This window comes from Sus scrofa, chromosome 1 (genome assembly GCF_054392235.1).
Source record: "Sus scrofa isolate SSC_HxYL_T2T_F1_AM1 chromosome 1, Sscrofa_HxYL_maternal_Yorkshire_Landrace_v2.0, whole genome shotgun sequence".
Taxonomy (NCBI): Eukaryota; Metazoa; Chordata; class Mammalia; order Artiodactyla; family Suidae; genus Sus; species Sus scrofa.
In genome coordinates, this window is record NC_139383.1 from 271,974,507 (window position 1) to 271,998,172 (window position 23,666).

The 23,666-nt window shown below is 40.5% G+C and overlaps 1 protein-coding gene across 21 annotated transcripts in view; it reads right to left on the reverse strand.

Moving 5' to 3' along the window:
• The window catches only part of C5 (complement C5), a 137,560-nt gene that overhangs the window by 93,677 nt on the left and 20,217 nt on the right, over positions 1-23,666 (reverse strand). For 8 of the 21 annotated variants that reach the window (XM_085011204.1, XM_085011216.1, XM_085011249.1 and 5 more), the window contains 3 exons: positions 18,979-19,081; positions 14,476-14,599; positions 4,204-4,286 (listed from right to left, as the gene is read on the reverse strand). The gene's annotated coding sequence lies outside the window, so the exon portion shown is untranslated. Of the gene's footprint in view, positions 1-4,203; positions 4,287-14,475; positions 14,600-18,978; positions 19,082-21,444; positions 21,533-22,335; positions 22,407-23,666 lie in introns of all 21 variants that reach the window. The other 13 variants (XM_085011285.1, XM_085011308.1, XM_085011331.1 and 10 more) reach the window with 5 other exon arrangements.

The window sequence follows — 23,666 nt, forward strand, 5'->3', positions numbered from 1 at the left end:
CTCCAGGAAATAAACAACCAATCAAATACTTTAGTTTTTACTAGGACATGGATATCTTGCAATATCTATTAATTCAAATACCATAAATTCAAAATTTGCATTCATTCAGGCACAGAATCTTTCTTTTCTAAAACATAAACTTACGTTATACTTTTCAGTGAGGTTGTTAATTATTTTAATACAAGAGCTCAAGAAAAATAAGCTTCCTATGACAAATTAGTCTAGTAATCAATTTAGAATAAAATAAAAATTTTATTAAGATTTTTATAATGCTTTATGTTCATTATAAAGTTTACCTTTCTTTTACTAGCACTAACTTCCAGCTTAGTATATAATGAGTACTCTATTTTAAAGTAGTAAAACAGATTTTTCTAAATATTTTTCTGTAATTCAGATGTTTTCTGGCCACATTAGCAATCCTTCTTTTGAAATGAATAAGGTTCTATTTTACAGAAACTTTCATACTGAATTCACTGGGGAGAAAAGGTGCAAGAGGGAAAATTTGACATATAAATTTCACCAACAGTGTTTCTTGTATATGTTATTGAAATGGCAAAAATCTGCCACTATTGTCTGACCCATTTATTTCCGAAAGAAATCTGTAAAATAATTAACTAGGTTGTGAAAGATGGGGCAAGTTAAAACAAACAAAGTACTTATGCCATCACTTTCGGGAAAAGATCTTTAAGAGAAAGCGAGAACACTAGAATTACCATAAATATTTGTATTTGAAGTTAAGGAAATTTGCTTGTATTATGAAATTAATATTGATAAGTGATATTTGCAAACCATCGGCATGTTTCTTTCATGGAAAACATTTTAAAAACGGTGGACCTCAAAGGTTCTCAATGAACTGAAGTTCAATAGTTTATAGATTCTCAATTGCGTTTCACTAAAAATTCTTTATCTGCCTTCTAAACATAGCTCAAAGATGGATCCTTTACATATTAAAGTGTTGACATTTGGAGGACTCTTGGGTTTTTATGCAAATACTCCATTTTTAAAAGAGAAGAATCCGGGCCTGGCAGAAACTGGTGATCATCTGACCCTCCTGCTAATGCTACCTTACTTCCACTCTCAGGATCTAGCCTAAATGACTTCACTTAGTTAACAATGCCCCTCCTGATCTGGGTCCTGCTTGATTCTCCAGCCTCAATGCTCCCCTTCTTCACTGCAGCCAAGTAGCTGCACTACTTAATATTATTTTCTGAAGTCGCCATGACATGAAAGCACTCCTAGTAGGGTAATAAACAGTCAACCAAATACTATTATTATTATTATTAATAACCTATTTATACCTTCAATTTTGTGTGTCTTTGGCAACATAGGTTATATATGGGTTACTGCCACAGTTACTGCAGAGTCTTCTGAAGTGCTCGCCCATAACACCGGTGAGAAAGGGAATCTTGGATGTGAACTATGTCCAGTTGGGAAATCTTTTTAAGTAAAAGCCTCTCACTAGTTACTTGCCTTTCTATATATTTAAATCAATTTAAAAAGCATTTAGCTACAAAAGGTTTTTTGAAACAAAGTCTTACAGGGAAGTCCAATGTGGAAACTAGCTAGAGGAGCTCCATGTGAACAGAGTAGGTGGCCCAGCTCTCTGCCGTGGGCACCCGCAGGTGGCCTTGAGGAGGCTCTATGGGAACCCTGGGATCCCTGGACACATGGTTGAAAAACCATTAACTTAGAACACGAAACTACCTCTTTCAGGTGTTCCTGTTTCACTCGGTCCATTCCTGTTATTTCCCTCTTCCAACATCCCCAAGTCCAGTTTGAAATTAGTTTTCAGTTGATGAGGCCAAAGGAAAAGTCAGCCTCTTTTTTTCTCCACAATCCTATACCTGTATCCCACATCTAAGACCCTGATATACCAACAACTGAATCAGGAATTCACCACAGACTGTAGGAAACCTGACAGTGGGTAATGGGAAATGGATGCTGTAGTTATATACGCCAGAACACTTTCATATATTTGCTTAGATGCTAGTACAGGAATGCTCTTTGTAGCACTATTTGTAATAGCAAAAATTTGGCAGGAACCTAAAACAACAGAAAAGTGATAAATACATTATATTCATACCATGGAATGGAATGCTGGCTGGTAAAACCAATTTGCAGAATGACAGAAAAAACCTAATATTTATAGTTATGCAAGTTTAAAAATATACACAGCAATGTCATTACCTATAGGTTTTTAAACCAGCAATAACGACAAAAACATAGATTGTGAAAGGTAAATACTAAATCAAAATAGTAGTTATGTCTGCGAAGGGAAGAAGTTTGGGGCAGGAAAGAGGTACGTGCTTCCACTGTATCCATTACCTTTTGTTTTAAAGGAACATCTGAAGCTAGTGTAGCAATATCTTCCAAATAATTCAGTAAAGTTTAGTGGCGGTTATACTGGAGTTAGATAAGTCAGTCACTGTACTTTTCTAAAAGTTTGAACTATTTCACTAGAAAAAAAATTATGGTCTGCAGGGAGGCAGACTTGAATTTAAATCCTGGCTCTACCTAGCTATATAATTTTTGGCAACTTAAAACTCTTTGAGATTCACTTTTTTCATCTATAAAATCAAAGCAATAATACCTCACAGCACTGATAGGAGAATGAAATGACACGTATATAAAGTCCTTGGCACACAGCATGAACCTGAAAACAGTCACTATTATTTACTACTTTTTTTTCTTTCTTTTTGGGGCCACATCTGAAGCATATGGAATTTCCCAGGCTAGGGGCTGAATCAGAGCTGTAGCTGCTGGCCTAAGCCATAGCCACAGCAATGCCAGATCCTAGCCACGTCTGTGATCTACACCACCGCTCACGGCAATGCCGGATCCTTTGACACACTGAGCAAGGCCAGGGATTGAACTCGCATCCGCACAGGCACTAAATGGGTTCTTAAGTCTCAGTGGGAACTCCCTACTTACTACTGTTTTAAGACATAGTCATGATCTTCTACTTCTAAAAAAACATATGTGCTTTGGATCATATCAATCTGTATTTAATACAGTTCTACCCTCCTGGGAGCAGTTAGAACATAACACTAACAGTCTCATGGCTCTCGGGATGGAAGAATCCCTTTATCATTCAGCCCAGCAGAATTGTGCCCCAACTTCCTTTCTGATTTGTTTGTTTGCTGTCAACTAAAGGTCTGGGATTTGAGGACTGACCTCTTAAGAGTCCATCTAATTGCTATCTCCTGAGAGTCTGATGTTCTGACTTAACGAAAGAGCACAAAAAGGCTCCCATGAACCAGAACGCTTTGTCGAAGACATTCGGTTTTTTTCTCTTGTTCATGGCATTGATTGCCATTAGTAGATTATGTGCTCCCTCCTACTTTATCTCATAAGTTGTAAAAGGTCTACGCTCAAAAGGATTCTCCTCTCTCTGTGACAAAGGATATTGTCTGAAGTATTTTTCTCACTTCCCCGGAATAGGTCTAGTGATTAAAAAAAAAAGGCCATAAATGTTAATTCACTATCTCAATAAAATCTACAAACTCTACTGCATTTTACAGGGTTCTCTACAAGATCCAGACATGGAGGACACATTCTCAACCTTTAAAGAGCTCATCCAAATAATAAGTTATTAGCCTCTGATGACAGGTATTATAATAATTAAATTACATAAACTGTCTCTAACCTTAGGTAACCAATGAATAAGCTGAGGCTCAGGGAAATATGCTGATTTGCCTCAGGGAACACGTCTAGTAATTTGTAGAGATGGCGATTTGGCTGCATTGGAATCAACAGGAAAAAGAAGGGAATGGGTGTTCCCGTCGTGGCTCAGTGATTAATGAATCTGACTAGGAACCATGAGGTTGCGGGTTCGATCCCTGGCCTCGCTCAGTGGGTTAAGGATCTGGCATTGCTGTGGCTGTGGTGTAGGCCGGTGGCTACAGCTCTGATTCGACCCCTAGCCTGGGAACCTCCAGGCTAGGGGAGGCCCAAGAAATGGCAAAAAGACAAAAAAAAGAGAAGGGAACGATAGCAGGCTGTGCACAGTCTTACCTTCTCTTTGACACCATCTCCAACTATTTTGTCTGTGATTTATTCTCCATTTTATAAACACTGTAAGAATTTATTATCTGGTCCACACATTTCAATTATTATTTAGATACCGCTGTACATTCTATGTGAAGGTTCAAAGGTACAAGATGGGAACAGGTGAGACATTAACGAAGCACCACTCTCACTTACGGCTGAGCCTCTCTTCCTCAGAGGGTGTCGAGTTGAGACCGGCTGGAGAGGCAACCAGGTAGATGGCAGACTGCGGAGATTACCTGAAAAGGCAAGAGGAGGGGAGAGCCAAGAAAAACTGGATAAGCCATGTTATAGGGAACACAGTAGTTCAAACCCAAGGGTGAATAATTTTGTATTTAAGTCCCAAATGGTAACTGAAGAAAGATGAGGAAATCCGTTGTTCAAACTATTTTTGTTCAATCATCAGACTAGGGGGTTGGGATAGCATGTCCCAAAAAGCCACTACAGGTTCTTAAGTTAGTAATGGAATAGGGGATGATTTCTGAGGAAAGAATGTGGAGGAAGTAGAAAATAATAAAGCCAAAAGAGAAAACCAGCTGCTTGTGATGGAATGCAGGCAAGCACATTTCTTCAGAGGAAACAAAAAGAAACAAAATAAAAGAAGGTGCCCACTCTCCCTTTATCTCTCCATTTTATAACCTTACTGAAGCTATTTTTCCTATACACTAGACCTTCTAAGAATGAGGCTTAGCCCATTAAACCACCCTGCTCCCTGCCCGCTCCTCCGCCTTTGGCTTCACTGTCCCATATTTTTTCAGACAATCTTACTTACTTAAGTTCTTTTATCTAATGCTCATAACTCATCCATACTCATCCACCTATCTAATGGCTGGATGTGGTAGCCAGTCTCCAAGATAGCCTCCAATGTCCTTACCTTCCTGGTATTCATGGTTTGTGTGGTCCCTTCTTACACTGTATCCATTTGACCAATAGAATATACAAATGCAAAGGTGTCGGGAGTTCCCGTCGTGGCGCAGTGGTTAACAAACCCGACTAGGAACCATGAGGTTGTGGGTTCGGTCCCTGCCCTTGCTCAGTGGGTTAACGATCCGGCGTTGCCGTGAGCTGTGGTGTAGGTTGCAGACAAGGCTCGGATCCCACGTTGCTGTGGCTCTGGCGTAGGCCGGTGGCTACAGCTCCGATTCGACCCCTAGCCTGGGAACCTCCATATGCCGCGGGAGCGGCCCAAGAAATAGCAACAACAACAACAACAACAACAAGACAAAAGACAAAAAAAAACAAAAAACAAAAAACAAATGCAAAGGTGTGTGACTGTGAGGTTAGGTCATACAAGACATGGCCCTTCCCACCTTGTTCTCTCTGTAACTGCCTGCTCTGGGGGAAGACAGCCACCATGTAGTAAGGACACTCAAGAAACCTATGGAAAAGCCCATGTGGAAAGGAACGGATGCCTCCTGCCCAGAGCCATGTGAGTCAGCCACAGTGGAGGTAAATCCCTCAATCCTGATGACACCTATCAGTGCCTGCAGCCTTAGCTAACAACTTGACTGCTCATGAACGAACCCAAGCCAAAATTATCTAGCTAAGCCATTCCTAATAAGCAGTTGCCCATCAGGGGTGGTAGTGAATGCAAGGAGCTTTCATGAGAGTTGTTTTTTTTTTTTTTAAACAAACAAACAAACAAAACCAGCTACGCTAGTGTATAAGAACTATTTCTGTGTAATCAATTACCCCAAAACTTGGTGGCTTCAAATAAACAATTATCTTCACAGTTTTATTGAGCAGGAATGAGCAGAATGGCGTAACTGGGTAATTTTGACAGGTTCTCTCATGATTTTGCAGTCAAGTTGTTAGCTGGGGCTGCAGTCACCTAAAGGCATGACTAGGGCTAGAGGATTTATCTCCACTGTGGCTCCCTCACATGATTCTGAGCAGGAGGCCTTGGTTCCTTTCCATATGGGCCTAAACTATTATACATAAAATAGATAAGCAATAAGGATATACTGTAGGGGAGTTCCTGTCATGGCGCAGTGGTTAACGAATCCGACTAGGAACCATGAGGTTGCGGGTTCGGTCCCTGCCCTTGCTCAGTGGGTTAACGATCCGGCGTTGCTGTGAGCTGTGGTGTAGGTTGCAGACGCGGCTCGGATCTCGCGTTGCTGTGGCTCTGGCGTAGGCCGGTGGCTACAGCTCCGATTCAACCCCTAGCCTAGGAACCTCCATATGCCGCGAGAGCGGCCCGAGAAATGGCAAAAAGAAAAAAGAAAAAAAAAAAAAAAAAGGATATACTGTATAGCACAAGGAATTATACCTATATCTCTGTAATAACCTATAATGGAGTATAATCTGCAAAAATACTGAATCACAACACTGTACACCTGAAATTAACACAATATTGTAAATCAACTATATTTCAATTCCAAAAAACCCTTAAATTTGCAAGTGCACTTTAATGTTCTCAAGGAACAGTGAGCTCAGAGGTCTGCTTGAAGTGCCACCTGCTGGTAGCAACTTTTAGCATCCCAAGCAGGCTGGAATAATCGTTGCTGATGGCCAGTGCTAACCTGTGACACCTTTCCAAGGTAAACCCTGACTACCTATTTTATGCCTCTTCTGAGAATTAGCTTCTTCAATTCCCAGAGATAACAACACCTGCCTTGGCTTCTTCACAGGAGTGCTAAAATATGATACCCCTGAACACAGAACATCATATAAACATGTAAGGAGTTCTAATGATCATACTTTCTAGCCTCTTATCTCTCCTGCTTTACCAATTCATTTCTTTCTGCCTGCAAACATGCAGAAGTATCCATTAATAGAAAAAAAGCAAATATGAAAAAAAACCTTTTCAATGGATTTCCCCACCACCACCCCATCACTGCCAAACCTCTCAAAGGCTTAGTCTGCCACCCCCAACTTCATATAAAATTTCCATCATTTATCCATAAAATTCACAGAATGCTTCCTGGACATTTCCATGAAAGTTAGGTAAGAAATGAACAAAATATTTGCTCAAAAAGAAAGGCTGCTTGACTTGGTTGGCATGATTTGGTATCATCCTCATTTTACAAACAAACTGATTATTGGAAAGGGTTAAAAGGAAGGAAGGAAGCAAGCAAATCAGACAGGCTAGAATCACTCAGAAAGAGGTAACCAGGACCAGCTATACAATTTGAGGCTCCCAGGGCAATATGAAAATGTAGGGCAGCTTGTTTGAAAAACAAGAAAAGGAGTTCCCATTGTGGTTCAGCGGTAATGAATGCGACTAGTATCCATGAGGATGCAGGTTAGATTCATGGTCCTGCTCAGTGGGTTAAGGACCCAGCATTGCTGTGAACTGTGGGGTAGGTCACAGACATGGCTCAGATCCTGCATTGCTGTGGCAGTGGTGTTGGCCTGCAACTACAGCTCCAATTCAACCCCTAGCCTGGGAATCCATATGCCATGGGTGCAGCCCTAAAGAGACCAAAAAAAAAAAGAGTGCTGTTTAAGGTATTAAACTACAAGGCCTTTTCCTTTCTCCTGTGGTCTCTCCCTCAACTTGCCATGGTACTTGTTTGTTTTAATTTTTATTTAATGTCATTCCAAGTAAAGGGAAATTAAAATTTTAAATTAATGGCATGAATTTTGCCATTCATCTTTATATTTTGCAATGCTAGTTTTTTGCTTTTCTTTTTAGGGCCACATGTATGACATATGGAAATTCCTGGGCTAGGGGTTGAATTGGAGCTGCCTCTACTTATCTACATCACAGCCATAGCAACTCGGGACCCGAGCATCTGCAACCTATGCCACAGCTTGCTGTGATGCCAGATCCTTAACCCACTGAGTGAGGCCAGGGATTGAACTCACATCCTCATGGACATTATGTCAGGTTCTTAACCTGCTGAGCCACAATGGGAATTCTTGCAATGGTAGTTTTAAATGCAAATATAAGAGCATTTAATTCATATGTAGAATCACCAAAATCACACAATTGGTATTTCATAGCTCATGTATGCATCTATACTTCATTCTTATAAGAACAGTGGAAATGCTGCACAGAACTAACTCAACTGTTTTTATTTTACTTCTTAATGTGTGTGTATTCTACCAACACTTTCTACCTTTGCTTATTGATGAATAAGAAAACCCTGAAAGGAAAAGGAACTATGGGTTAATCTATCTTTCCCTTTTCTTTATGTCATATTTAATGTAAGTGGTTGGCTAATTCAGTATAGCAACAGGTGTTAGAGCAGAAAATCAAAGACGAGGCAGGAGGCCAGAGTGCCAAGACTTCGAGCACTGAGACTTTAACTTGGAGTTTTATTAACCAACAGATTGGCCAGGAGCACTGAGAGAGAACTCAGGCTCTCTGCTGCTTAGAGAGCAGTTAGTTATATAGAAAAAGGGGTAGCACAGGTTTGTTCTTGTTCTTGTTCTTGGGCTAAGTCAGTATTCAAGGGGAAGTGGGAGGCAATCTCTTTAGGAATGATTTTGGGTAGGAGATAGAGGTAAATTGTAAAGAAACATCCAGTGACAAATGACTGTTAACTCCAAGGCAGTTAGTTCATTGTTGGGGGAGGGATTAGCCTTCTAGAGTATAAGTCTGATTAGAGTTTTGGTGGTGCCTAGCAAGTCATGTCCAATTCTCCACCTAAGAACAGGAACAAGAGAGAATATGATGAGATTCCTTGGTCATTTATGTTGCTTTGAATGTCATTGCCATCTTTCTGCATTCAGAACAAGTCCTGGTTCCAATGGAAAATGTGGCCTCTAGGGTGTTGTCAGCATCCCTGCTTGCTCAGTCATAGGCACGACATACTTTGTACTCACTTGGAGTTTCAATAAACTTCTGCACATGGTGGTTCCCCTGGAATCCTGTATTCATTGGGTATTGTGAATGCTCCATGGGAAGGGGGCAGCAAGGGATGGTGGGCCCATGTATAATGGAGCAGGACCCTGTGGGGTCTCCCTGGGGCAGGCCCTTCCCCCATATCCTCTGCTTTAGCTCCTCTCTGAAGTACCTAGGTAACAGTATCTGATGTGCATTTCCTGAGTAGTTTTACAAATGTGAAAATCACCACCCCCCAACCAAATGGAAGATATTAACAACTCGATGAACATGAGCATATAAAGCCCCAGGCCTCCTGGAGCCTAAGGACTGATCATGGTAACTCCTGTGACATTGCCCTGTAACCTCACCATCAGCCAATCAGAATTGTGCACGAGCTGATCATTTACCCTGCGACCACACTACCCCCCCCCCCCATCTCCACTAGCTTTTAAAATGTTGTGGTGCAGTGGGTTAAGGATCCAGCATTGCTGCAATTGTGTCATAAGCCATGCTTCAGCTTGGATTTGATCTCTGGCCTGAAAACTTACATATACTGTGGGTGCAGCTGAAAAAGAAGAGGAAAGTAAGCTTTATAAATTTGGTTCAGGAAGTTCCAAAGTGCATTGGGCACAGGAACTCGCACGAATACATTATCACAGCCATCTCCTCTAATTCACGTGCATGTTCCATTGTCCCATCAGACTTTGCTTATAAAACACAAGTTTAGGATTTCCCCTGGGGCCCAATGGGTTAAAGATCCAGTGTTGTCACTGCAGTAGCTCAGGTCACTGCTGTAGTATAGGTTTGATTCCTGGCCTGAGAATTTCCACATGCCACAGGAACAGCCAAAAACATTTTTTAAAATAAATAAAAACACAAGTTCAAAGATAAAATTATTAATAACTTCAAGATAGCAACAAAAGAGCACTAAAGTAAGTGTGGGGCCCTTCTAAGTGCTGAGCCCTGCTGCATGCTCACAAAGCCAGCTCTGGAGTAGCTAAGTGAGCAAAGAGCTCATATCTGACTCCAAGGGCAAGTCCCTTAACACGTCACATGGAGTCAACTCAAATAACACAGGGCAAGGCATTGGCAGAGTGACAAAGAATGCCAAGAAGATGAGAAAGTTTTCAGGGGCTACATAATAGGCAACATTGAACTGCTGGCCTTGGCTCTAGAAGGGTTAGAGAAGTTCCTAAAGACGATAAAAGACTGAGGTATAGGAGAATGGGAAGGGGTAAAGGAAGTAAAACCTGGGAGGAGAATGATGAGGAGGTAGAAAGAAGTGCTTGGAAGAACATGACTGTCAGAAGGATAGAACAGCCTAGTTATTTTCAGCAGATGTATAGACTGGCAGAGATTATAACTTAAAAGTAGGTCAGTTCCCAAGGGTAGGACAGACATCTTAACCTCTCGATTTTCAGGGAGCATTCATTTTGGCAGCCTGCATCTATACAGTACTTTCAAAAAGGGGTGAGGCCAGAGAAGCAAGGAACAAGTACCACGAGTCCAATAAAGCATTTTTACAAGAGGCAGGGCAATCCTGGGGTATATTCCTCAGAAGGCCAGGTAGGAGGTCCAATCAAGGAGGTCTATCTGCCAACTGGTAGGACCTGCTACAAGGCTGAGGCCAGGGGACAGCTACAATGGAGGCAGGGTCCCTGATCAAGAAATGGACAAGGAATGAGAGTCATTATCGATGGGTACAGGGTTTTTGTTGTGGATGATGAAAAAGTTTGGGGTATAAATGTTGGTAACGGTTACACAACATTGTAAATATATTGTGAATGTGAATGTCACTGAGTTGCACGTTTGTGAATAGTTCAAATGTAAGCATTATGTGTATTTACTATACTTAAAAAAAAAGACTCTGGAAAAAAATAGAATAGGGTATTAGATTTACCAGACCAAGGAAGGACCAGAGATCCAAAGATTAGAATTAAGGTATATATACCTTGGGGTACATATATGGGGTGAGGGTAGGGGCTCTTAAAGACACCTCTTCTTTTCTCAGAAGAGGAAGCAAAGCAGCTTGAGATGGACACCTCTTTACTTGCCTGGGAAGGCTTCCTCATTTGAGTAGCTACTGTGCCCGATCCTGGAGATGGACTTTGGGGCCGAGACCACAGGGATGTGGGCAAGGCAGAGGGTGAATTCTGCCATGTGCACCAGGCCTTGGCCCAGGCCACAACTAAGGGACATCTTAAAGGCTCTAAGGTCCTAATTTAGGCACTGAATTTCTTCTTGGAATTCCTTCAGGGGCATTGAAACCCCAGCCCCAGGAACCAAGTAGCATCTAGCTTCAAGTATGCTTGGAGAGAAAGTCCACATTGGCATCCCAGATCTCCAGCCTTCTTTTAAGAGTCAGGTCCTCAACCATTGTGATTGGCAGAGCACATCCAGCCATCCCTGGCTTAGGGATGATGGCTGTGATGGAAAGGGATAGGAATGTTGCTGGGGTGGGGGAGGGGGGAGTTGAGATGCTGAGATGAGGTGGAAAGATGGCTGGACTATTTTTAGGGATAGAGAGAGATAAAGGATGGTTCAATCAGATGAAGTTTGGCAGCTGGAATGAGATATAAAAAGAGAAGGAAGGGGAAAAAAAAGCTAAGGAATTGAGATTTCGGTGCTCCAGCAATCATTCATTCAAATGTTTAATGAGCACCTTAAACTGTGCCAGACACTGATCTAGAGGTAGAGCAGCAACAGAGAACTAGACAAGACACTCAAAGATCTTGAGTCTAGCACTGAAGATAGATCATCAAACAGTTACACCAAACTATGATGAATATTATGATGAGGGAAAAAGACAAGGCCAGCGAAGGAAAATGAGTTTATAGTAATTAGAATTAGGTTCTGCAACATATAACAGATATTAGGCTGTTGCTTAAATGAGATAAACATTCTTTTTTTTCACACATAAAAGAAGTCCAAGGCTGGAATGGCAGTTCCACATATCTTAAAAGGAGGGGCTATTATCATATTGTTTTACTCTGGCAGCTTCCATCTTCAGTGTTACCTCATGCTCCAAGATGGCTGTTGGAGCTCCAACCATTGTTTCTGAGTTGAAGACTGCAAAAAAGAGGCAAAAAAAGAGACCCACTTCTGTTGAATCAACTTCTTTTGAGAAGCCTTCCTGGAAGTCCTATTTCCTTGGAAGACTTGGGACTTGGTTGTACCCCAATTCAAGGGAAACTGGGCAGCAATGTGGCCAGCTAAAATTCAGGTTTTGATAAAAAGGAGGAAAGAAATATTTAAGGCTGCATTAGATAGCAGTCTCTAGCACGATGTTTTCATCCTTTGCAGGTGATACTCATGAATATTGAGGACTGAATGCTCAGAAACATGATGTTGAATTCTAGCAGAACTACCAAAGATTATTATTTTTGGAAATAGTATTCTCTTTTAGTAGAAGGCATAATTTATAAAGAAAAAAATATACATATAGTCTTTTTAGGGCCACACCTGAGGCATATGGAAGTTCCCAGGCGAGGGGTCAAATCAGAGTTGTAGCTACTGGCCCACACCACAGGTTACAGCAATGCCGGATCCTTAATTCACTGGGCCAGCCTCGTGGATACTAGTCAGGTTCATCACCACTGAGCCATGATGGGAACTCCCAAGAAATATATTTAAATATTTCAGTTTAAGACCTTGATTTTAGAGGAAAAAAGTGAAAATTTCTGCTAATATGTATTCAACAAATGAGTCATTTATTTATTTTTGGCCCTGCCCCATGGCATATGGAAGTTCCCAGGCCAGGGATCAAACACATACCACAGCGGTGGCCCAAGCTGCTACAGTTGCTGCAGTGACAACTCTGGATCCCCAATTCACTGTGCCCCAAGAGAACTCCAACAAATGTCTTTAAAAGTATTTAAAAGAATATAATTTATGAAACATACTTTGTCATCCTCTACATTTGTATTACATAAAAATTCATTTTTGTTCAAGTTTTTTTCATATCCTTAATCTTATTTGGGTTTTTATAACTCTAAACATGGCGGCTAAGATAAATGTTGAATTTAGAGAGGTCAAGTGACTTGCTCAGGGCCACATAGCCGAGTATGAGCAATCCTTGAGCTAGAGTCTAAATCATGCATTTATTTGACAGATATTCAGTGTGTACCAGGTCCTGAGGAAGTAAATGCAGTCACTGCTTTCAGGGAGCTTCAGTATGTGGGCTCAGGAATCAGGGTGTTGGACTGGATCCTGACACTGTGGCTAGCTGTTTGAACTTAGGTAAATTACTTAATTGCTTTGTGCTTCAGGTTTTCTATTTATAACATGGGGGCAAATAAAATACCCACTTCATTGGGTTGTGGTGAGAATTAGATAAATTAATTTTTTGTTTTTTAGGGCCACAGGTGAGGCATATTGAAATTCCCAGGCAAGGGGTTGAATCAGAGCTACAGATTCTGGCCTACACCACAGCCACAGAAACACCAGATCTGAGCCACACCTGCAACCTACACCACAGCTCAGAGCAATGCCAGATCCTTAAACCACTGAGCAAGGCCAGGGATTGAACTCGCATCCTCATGGATACTAGTCAGATTTGTTTTTGCTGAGCCGCAACAGGCACTGTGATAAATCTATTCTTATAAAAAGTTTAGGACAGAATCTGACCTTGAGTAAGTCCTCAGTAAATGTTAGATATTATTAGTGAGAGAGACAGATGTAAGTAAATAAGCATAGTTGTGAGTGTGTAATGATAAATTAGATAAATAATTGGAAGAAAAGTAACAGTTCTATCAGAGCTTAGGCTTGGGGCCTATGGAAGATTCTCTTAGAAAATGGCTCTAAGTGGGGCTCTGAGAGATAAACTGGTATTAACTACATGAGCATTCAAGACTGGAATTTGGGATTTTAATTCCTGAACTCTTGGATTACACATTCATGATTAATACACTGCAATGCTTAGCACAATTAACTTAAGATCTATTTGTTTGTCCATAGCATCTGTAACTTTTTTTTGTTTTTTTGTGTTTTTTTTGGTAGTAAAAGAACACAGGCCTGGAAATCGAAAGACCAAGGTTCTAGTTTTAGCTTTGCCATCGACTCACTGATGATTTTATCTGCCAACCTTCCTATTTCTACAGAGGCAGGGCCTTGCACTCCTTGCCCCCGACATTAGCATGTCTTCCTTTTTTGTATGGAGGTGAAATTCACTAACCTAAAATTAACCGTTTCAAAGTGAACGATTCAGTGATATTTAGTACCTTGACAATGTTGTACAACTTCCACTTTTATCTACTTCCAAAATATTTTCATTGCTGTAAGATAAATCCTCTTACCCATTAAGCAGGTACTCCATACACATCCCACTCCACCTGCACCACTGGCAAACACCAGCCTGCTTTGTGTTTCTATGGATTTACTCAAGGAAGATTTTTCTCATCTCCCATCATTCCCAACAAAAAACATGAACTTATCTCACCGAAATCTCCATTCAGCTTTCTTAATGAAACATTAGTCACAGGCAATGTGAGTCTTTTGTGTCTTTCTTCTCCCTCACCCAAGCCCTCCCAGACTCAATGCCTTTCCCATTCTAAGTGCTCAGGGCATGCTGCATCAAAGTGAAATGAATCATGTGCAGAAGCTTTACCATTAGATTTCTCAGCCATTGATTTTAGTGCCATACATTTACTTACTCACTCAAGTTCCTGGGGTTTTCATGTTGGAGATGACCCTTTTAATTGATGCTTGTAACATTGTTTATAGCCAGGAAATCATCGCTGTATACCTGCAACTGCAGCACATCAGCCACACACAGACCTGCAAGAGGTGACAGTTCAGAGACGCATGTTAGGGGGCTTCCAGAGTGCTTCACCTTCTCTAGATTCTTACATTTTTTGGGGGGGAAAGAAAAATACAATAGAGTTTCCTTGCTTTCCTTATATTTCTCTCTTCTTGAAAGTTCTACTTAGTGACACTTATTTCCCTAATTAATTAATATTTTGAGAGTCTACCATGGGCCAGCCCCGTTCTAGCCAATTCAGATAACAATAGCAAACAAAATAGCCAAAATCTTTCCTCTTGTCGGGGAGACCTAAACAAATATATAAGGTATCAGGAATTGATAATATTGTAAAAAAGATAAGGCAAGGTAATGGGAGGAAAGAGTGTGTACAGAGGTGGATGAAGCCATGAGAGTTATGAGAGGGTGAGCCGGGGGTATGTGGGGGACATATCTTTGTCTTGAACATTCAAATAATGGCCATACTTCCTGTGATTATTTGCAAAGTTTTTTTTTTTAAAACACCCTCTTGGAGTTCCCACTGTGGCACAGTGGGTTAAGAATCTGACTACAGCAGCTCGGGTAGCTGAGGAGGTGTGGGTTCCATTCCCAACATGGCACAGTGGGTTAAAGGATCTGGCGTTGCCGCAGCTGTGGAAGGACTTCCATATGCTTCGGTATGGCTATTAAAAACAAACAAACTGGAGTTCCCATCATGGCGCAGTGCTTAACGAATCCGACTAGGAACCATGAGGTTGCGGGTTCGATCCCTGCCCTTGCTCAGTGGGTTAAGGATCTGGCGTTGCCGTGAGCTGTGGTGTAGGTTGCAGACTCGGCTCGGATCCCACGTTGCTGTGGCTCTGGTGTAGGCTGGCAGCTACAGCTCCGGTTAGACCCCTAGCCTGGGAACCTCCATATGCCATGGGAGTGGCCCAAGAAATGGCAAAAAGACAAAAACAAACAAACAAAAAACTTTTTTGTTAAAGAAAATTTCAAATTTATCAAAAAGTACAAAGAATGGTATAATGAACTCCTATATACCCATTACCCAGCTTCCGTGATTATCAGCTCATGCAGTTTTGTTTTCTCTATACCTCACTTAGAACTCCTGGGTTATTTTGCATGAAATCCCAGCATTATATTATTTCATCTATAAATATTTCAGTTTATATCTCTAAGACAACTTTCTTTTTAAAAAACCCCATCCTGGAATTTCCATTATGGCGCAGCAGAAACGAATTCAACTAGTATCTGTGAAGTTATGGGTTCAATCTCTGGCCTTGGGTTGGGGATCCGGCGTTGCCATGAGCTATGGTGTAGGTTGCAGATGTGGTTTGGATCCCAAGTTGCTGTGCCTGTGGCATAGGCCGGCAGCTGTAAAAACAAAAAATAAAAAATAAAAAAAAACAAAAACCCCACACCCAAAACTTTTTTTTTTTCTTTTTCTTTTTAGGACCATGCCTGCAGCATATGGAAGTTCGCAGGCTAGAGGTCAAATCAGAGCTACAGCTGCTGGCTTATGTCACAGCCACAGCAACGTGGGATTCAAGCCACATCTGTGACCTACACCACAGCTCATAGCAAGGCCAGATGCTTAACCCATCAAGCTGGGCCAGTGATCAAACCCGCAACTTCATGGATTCTAGTCAGATTTGCTTCTGCTGTGCCACAACAGGAATTCCCAAAACAATAAAATTTTAATATCATCAAGTATCCAGTCATGTTCATATTTCATGCACTTAAAAACAAACGACAAAAACAACAGAGAAAACAGAATATAGAGTAACTTCTGTTACCCCTAGAGTAATTTCTTTTAAGGCACTATGATAAAAATATTATGTACCCACAACACTTTTTTTTAGGTATAGTCTGTTCTGCTACTCGAGTAGGCCCTAATATTACTTAGTTCATAATCACTGATAAATAAGGGAATGGTAGCAATATATCCCATTGATTCATATGCATTTTTTCCCCAGCATTGAAAATTTTCTGCTACCACATAATAGTAGCTGAACACACAGTATACTCCCCAGCTGAATCCAGCAAAGGGATGAGAAATATAGCATTATGATATGATGTACATTTACCTTACATTTTTCATCTTGACTTAATTTGACTATCAGCTCCCCTAGATGTTCGTACATTTTTCTGTCTTTTTTTTTAATGATTTTAATTTTTTCCATTATAGTTGGTTTACAGTGTTCTGTCAATTTTCTACTGTACAGCAAAGTGACCCAGTCACACATACATATATACACTCTTTTGTTGTCTTCACAACTCAGCCACTGCAGCCCTGCCTCATATCACCTTCCATAAAACTATCTTTACATTTTTCTTTTTAGAAATAAAGTACTGTGTTTACTCTATTGTTTTTAATAATGAACTTAACATCTCCTTAATTTTATCAGATTGTTGCTCTTTTGTTGCTCTTGTTAGTGCTCTGGTTACAAAACTGCATAGCTTTTTTAGCAGTCTGTACCAGGCCTAGTTTTCAATGTAGCAAAAAAGTCATTTGTTATTATGGAACCCACTTATTGATTGAAAATAATGACTTGTGAAAAATCAAATAATTATTCTTAAAAATAATTTACAAATGGTACTGATTTGCACTATTACCCATAACTTGGGAGAGGACTCAGTAATGAGACCTACTTTTGCCCCCTACCTCAACACTTTAGCAAATCAAAAGGTTTTAGGAAAGTGGGAACTTGAGTCATTGCTCACAACATGACAGCCTATAAAGTTATTAAATGAACAAAATATGTTCAAATACATAGATATTTCTTTCTTTCTTTCTTTCTTTTGTCTTTTTGCCTTTTCTAGGGCCGCTTCCGCAGCACATGGAGGTTCCCAGGCTAGGGGCCAAATCAGAGTTGTAGCCGCCAGCCTACACCAGAGCCACAGCAACTTGGGATCCGAGCCTTGTCTGCGAACTACACCACAGCTCCCAGCAACGCCGGATCATTAACCCACTGAGCAAGGGCAGGGACCGAACCCGCAACCTCATGGTTCCTAGTCGGATTCGTTAACCACTGCGCCACAACGGGAACTCCGACTTCTTACCTTTGTTTTTTGCATTGCTTCAAGCATCATTTCTTTTCTACCATCATTTAAATTTTCTCTTATCCCAAAGGGGACAGAAACTTTAGCCTCAGTTACATTCTTATTATAAGAATATCTGCTAAAAGAGAATAGAATTACCCTCTTTTTTGATAAGGCAATTATAGTAATGAGATACCGATACAATATAATCATGTGAAATTTGCTTTTTACTCTTGAAACAGTGTTCATATCCTGTATTACATTTTGTCCTTGCATTCTGCAGATGTAGAGATAAGGTAGTATGTATTTTTATTCCTATTGTCAAATGAGGAAATTGAATCCCAGGGGGATAAAAAGAACTTGCTCAATTTCCCATAGTTTTTAAGTTCATGGAAAGTTAGTTGAGAACTGGATTTAGAACCCAGGTCTCTTACTTGTGAGGAGTCACACTTCTTTTACGACTAGCATAGTATGGCTCCTCAATTCTGCTTTCAGCAAAAGGGACAACATCACCTCCATCCCAAGGTTCTAGAGGCAAGTTATTTTCAGTTTAGCCTCATGTTTGTCTTTTGAGTCAAAGAAAAACATGAACTTTCTCTATTTAAATAGGCAAGCCAGTGTCCCCCTAGCTTGTCTGCCAAGTGTGATTTCTAGGCCTGTTCAGTCAATTCCATAAATGGCTTTTGATAATGAAGTTGTATTGTCAATTAATATTAACTAGGTCACAAATAAGTGAATGCTTTCATATCATACTTTTTTTTTTTAAGACAATTTTTTTTTTTTTTTTTTTTGGTCTTTTTGCTATTTCGTGGGCCGCTCTCGCGGCATATGGAGGTTCCCAGGCTAGGGGTCCAATCGGAGCTGTAGCCACTGGCCTACGCCAGAGCCACAGCAACGCGGGATCCGAGCCTCGTCTGCAACCTACACCACAGCTCACGGCAACGCCGGATCGTTAACCCGCTGAGCAAGGGCAGGGATCGAACCCGAAACCTCACGGTTCCTAGTCGGATTCGTTAACCACTGAGGCACGACGGGAACTCCACATCATACTTTTAATACCTAAGCAGTTGAGGTCACCTGAGTAGTCACTATGATATTCAACCTTTAGGATTCTTTGTTTACAGGATTATAACACAACTATAAGACTGGAATTAGAAAAAAAAAAAACAAAACACTTCAGGCAAATTTCCTTGAATGCACTTCCTACAGCTACGGCAGATATTATTAATTACGGTATTTTTTACCTTGAACCTCAGAGTCTTCCTCAACATTGGACTCCAGGCAAGCACTACCAGTCACTCATTTTCACTCTTGAAATGAAACCTGTTTGCCATTCAGGCAACTTTGATGAATCTGAAAATAATAATTTTCTTACCTAGCTTTTATAGTAATCTTGAATTCCTCAAAGTTTTTATGGCCAATGAAGAAATTCTCTGGTTCTACTAAGATAAAGAAGTGTGGTTTCACCAAATATAAACCTAAGCAAAAAAAAAAAAAAATTAGTTTAAACTATAACTGTAGCTATATTTTAAGCAAGGAAACCTTTGGTACTATGAGAGATCAACATCAATAACAGATATCCTTCCCCTTCATCATGAGAACCATCAGTACCATTGGGAAGCCTCATTATCCTCCAATAAGGGATCAATCTTATCTCTCTGCTCCAGTAGTAATGTCCTTATTAAAGCATGTGTGTTACCGTCCAAGTATGAGCTCTGTAAGGATAAGCCCCAATCTTATTTATCTGTGTAAACCTTTCCCCTAGTGTCTTTCATATAGTAGTGTTTGATTAATGTTAATTAAATTGAAAATGTCTTGCTTCTTCTGTACCTTGTATTTAGCAGTTCTCTTCCACTCAGTGTCCAAAATAGGAGCATCAATCTCAAACTCTCACATAGGAGAGACATCTTCTAGTTTTTAGCTGTAGAAAATAACTTTCTTACAAAAACAAGATTAAGAACAAAGGGAAGTTTTAGACTTCCCATCTCTTTGAAGCTATAATTCACAAGTAATACTTTTGACTGCTTACAGGGCTTCGTCTTTTCCTTATGTCTAAATAAGAAGTGATTCTGGGTTTCACAATCTGATTTATTATGTACTGCTCTACAGGCTGATTACCCAATGGGAGAAGGCTGCCCTTCCAAGAAAAGGAAGACTTGGCTCCAGGGTGACCAGGGCAGGTGGTGAGGGGCTGAGTGTACAAGGGCAAAGTGAATGTCTCACTGTTCTGGCCGCCTCATTCTGTGTCAGTGTACTGCCCTCTAGTGTACTGGCAAAAAGATAGAGCATAGACTTTGTAAATATGAACAGCAGCCAAGAGTATTGAAAAAAGCAATTCCAAAGCTGAGTTTAATTGCATCAGAGAGTATTCTATGGCTGTGGTTTTAGCACGTTAAATATTTCAAATTTTCACATATGCTTGCTGTTCTCTCCTAATTATAAACACCTCTCTGCTTTCCATCCATGCATCAAAAGATGAGTCTGGGTGAAAAGAGTCAGACACAGAGAAATGGGGAGACTTGTCTAGGTTCTCACAACCACTTTGTCCAGGTTAAGAATGAGAATGCTCTATGCCCCCTCTGAACTCCAAGCCAGTGCTCCTTCCCATCAGCCCTAAAAACTGATGATGTGGTCAGAAAATTACAAAATATACTTATTTTGGAAATACATATATTAATTTTAATAATAGTTAACCTATAGTTTCTTCTGTTCATTTTTCATGGGAGCTTACTGGAATATTTAATACAGAAATCACACATAAGAGTAATATGTAATTTATAGTTCTTATAAAAATATTCACTAAGTTCTAGGAGTTCCAGTCATGGCTCAGCAGTTAACAAACCTGACTAGCATCCACGAGGATCCAGGTTCAATCCCTGGCCTCGCTCAGTGGGTTAAGGGTCTGGCATTGCTGTGAGCTGTGGTGTTAAGTTGCAGACACGGCTCAGATCCTGCATTACTGTGGCTGTGGCGTGGGCTGGCGGCTACAGCTCCGACTGGACCCCTGGCCTGGGAATCTCCATATGCCAAGGGTGTGGCCCTAAAAAGACAAAAAGACAAAAAAGAATAAAATAAAATACTAAAAAAAAAAAAAATGCACCAAGTTCTAAAGAAGTTTGTTGAAACTAAGCACATGTGTGTGATGGTGAAGTGGATTTGAGGCAATGATTGTCAACTGGTCAGGCTTGTTAACAAAGACTAATTTCTGAGGCACGAAGGCACATTTTCTACAGACATAACTAGTATGCTAAATATTTCAAATATGTTAAATAACCCCCCACCAGGGCTTTTCTCTACCTCCCTCCTTTCTTAACAGGACCTATGAGATAATCTTCTTCAAACACTTTTGGGCATGGCCCATCTAATACCGTGCCCCAAAGATTTCCTTGGCTCCCCATGTCTTCAAGATCAAACCTGAACACATTGGGATATGCCACAGCAACAGCCTCTGATATAGTAAATGTCTCTTCTCCATGAAGAACTCTAACAAGGGAATAATGGGGTCTGGGGGTTCACCCCTCTATAGCAGGTTCACCTGAGCCTGTCCTCCCCTCTGCAATTCCTTAGATATAAAATAATCCATTAGAGCTGCAATGGTTCCTCCATGAAGTGTTTTGAGGTTGGTCTGCTATAGCCATGTCACTCAGGGTCACCTCTGCTCCTTCTACACATCACCTGTGCCATGGTTCAGTTTCTATCAAACCCTCTCTGTGCTTTCCTTTAAGACCAAGCTCAGTACCTGCCCTCATCCTTTTGTGATTCCCTCAAGTAACTTAGTAATCACCTCCAGCTTTGCCTTCCCTTTGAGCTAGTCAGCTATTGGTCCTACATCATCCCTTACCTGGTTTATGTATTAGGTGTGCTTCTCTGCCCTTCTAACTCAAATGCTTATGAGGGAAACAGCCCATAATCCCTCAAAAGGCTAAGTGCTGAAATTTTGGAGAAATATGAGTTAGATTTGAATCCTGATTCAGCTAATCATTGTCAGTGTGACCTCAGTGGTTACTTAATTTCTCTAACCCTTTGTTTTTTCACCTATAAAAAAAGAGATGATAATTATATTGATCCTATAAAGTTGTCATGATGATATGACACATGCCATGGACTTCTCAGAGATACCACAATTTATACTTCTACAGCCTTCACCACATCTGCCAAAGCTTCACAGAGAGCAAGAGGCTATGAACTAATTAACTGCCCCATTTTGGGGATGGAGTCACCAAATGGTGTTCTTTAATGGGGCTATCGAAATGTATTTCAACTAACATTAAATTTATACAAAAAAATTGTCAGTTAGGTGTTCCCGTCATGGCTCAGCAGTAACAAACATGATTGGTATCCAGGAGGATGTGGGTTTGATCCCTGGCCTCGCTCAGTGGGTTAAGGATCCAGCGTTGCCACAAGCTGTGGTATAGATTGCAGATGGGGCTCAGACCTCGCATTGCTGAGGCTGTGGTGTAGGCTGCCAGCTGCAGCTCCGATTTGACCCCTAGCCTGAACTTCCATATGCTGAGGGTATGGCCCTAAAAAGACAAAAAAAAAAAAAAAAATTGTCAGTCAGGATAACAGACGATACCAGGTTGTATACACAATAGATGCTAAATAAATGCCTATTATTTAATGATGAATAAATTAATGCCACATTTGACTAGTTTTTTAATAATGAAAATTCTTTATTCATATAATGAAAATGCCAAGGTTAAATTTTCATTTAAATTAGTGGCACACTCACTATAAAAGTTAAGGTAACTTCTCTTTGTGCTGGCTTTCGGTCTTCACCCAATGAATAAACTCTAACTTTTACTGTAAGAAAAGAATTGTCATTATTAGACACTCTGTTCAAGTCTAAGTGATCTGACATTATCAGTAACCCTATAATATGAGGGCCATAAATTAAAAATAAAGTTAAGAAAGCCCAAGTTTAAGGGGAAAGACAAATTAGGATCTTGAATATGAACTTTATATTAAAGTGGAAAAATTCTTTTCCTGAATGGAGTTCTTTTAAATATTTTTCTTTATGCATTTAAAATATGCTTCAGCTCATTAAGAAGTATTTTACACAATCTTTTGTGTTTTCAAAGCACTGATAGATAAGAAAGACTGCAGCTCACTGGTGTCTGATTTTATCATGGAGGAGGAATAATATAAGCAGTAAGTTGTGTCAACAGAATCCAGTGAAACATTCTCTAATAGAAGGAAGATGCAGGCAAAAATCTACATGTCTCAAGGTATAAATAAGTACTGGAGTGCATAGAAGAGGCCTCAAGGTATCACCCCTCTCCTTAGACACACAGTCATCCTCTAATCAGGAGTTCAAGAAAGAGTTCTGAGTGTTGAAGCCTAGGTTAATGTGTATTGGCAGGGACCTTGACCTGTTGCTAAAGTTGTGGTGGTGATCTTATTAAATAATGCTTATCTGATTAGCATCATCACCAGCACCCTTATCTTCAACGGTCATTAGTAAAGTGCAACTGCATTAAGTACACCTCCATTAGCTAACCTTCCTTCCCACCCTTGACATAGCTTATAAGATGGATTTCCTGAAAGAAGACTAACTGTCTCCAACTGGGAACATAAGGAGACAGATGTAGCTAGGTGAACTTTGCAATTTAGTTCACCATTTTCATTGTTACCATGAAATTGAAATACTTTTACTTATTGATTGATTGTCTTTTTTGCCATTTCTTGGGCCGCCCCCTCGGCGTATGGAGGTTCCCAGGCTAGGGGTCGAATTGGAGCTGTAGCCGCCAGTTTATGCCAGAGCCACAGCAACTTGGGATCTGAGCCACATCTGCAACCTACACCACAGCTCACAGCAACGCCGGATCCCTAACCCACTGAGCAAGGCCAGGGATCGAACCCGCAACTTCATGGTTCCTAGTCGGATTCGTTAACCACTGAGCCACGACGAGAACTCCGAAATTGAAATACTTTTATAAAAGAAGATGATATTGAGAGTTAGACATCAGATTTTTTTAAAGCTAAAATTCAGCCTGTGTATCCAGTCCTATAATGTATTACTTCAAGGCTTTTTCCCCAAGGTTTTTTTTTTTTTTTTTTTTT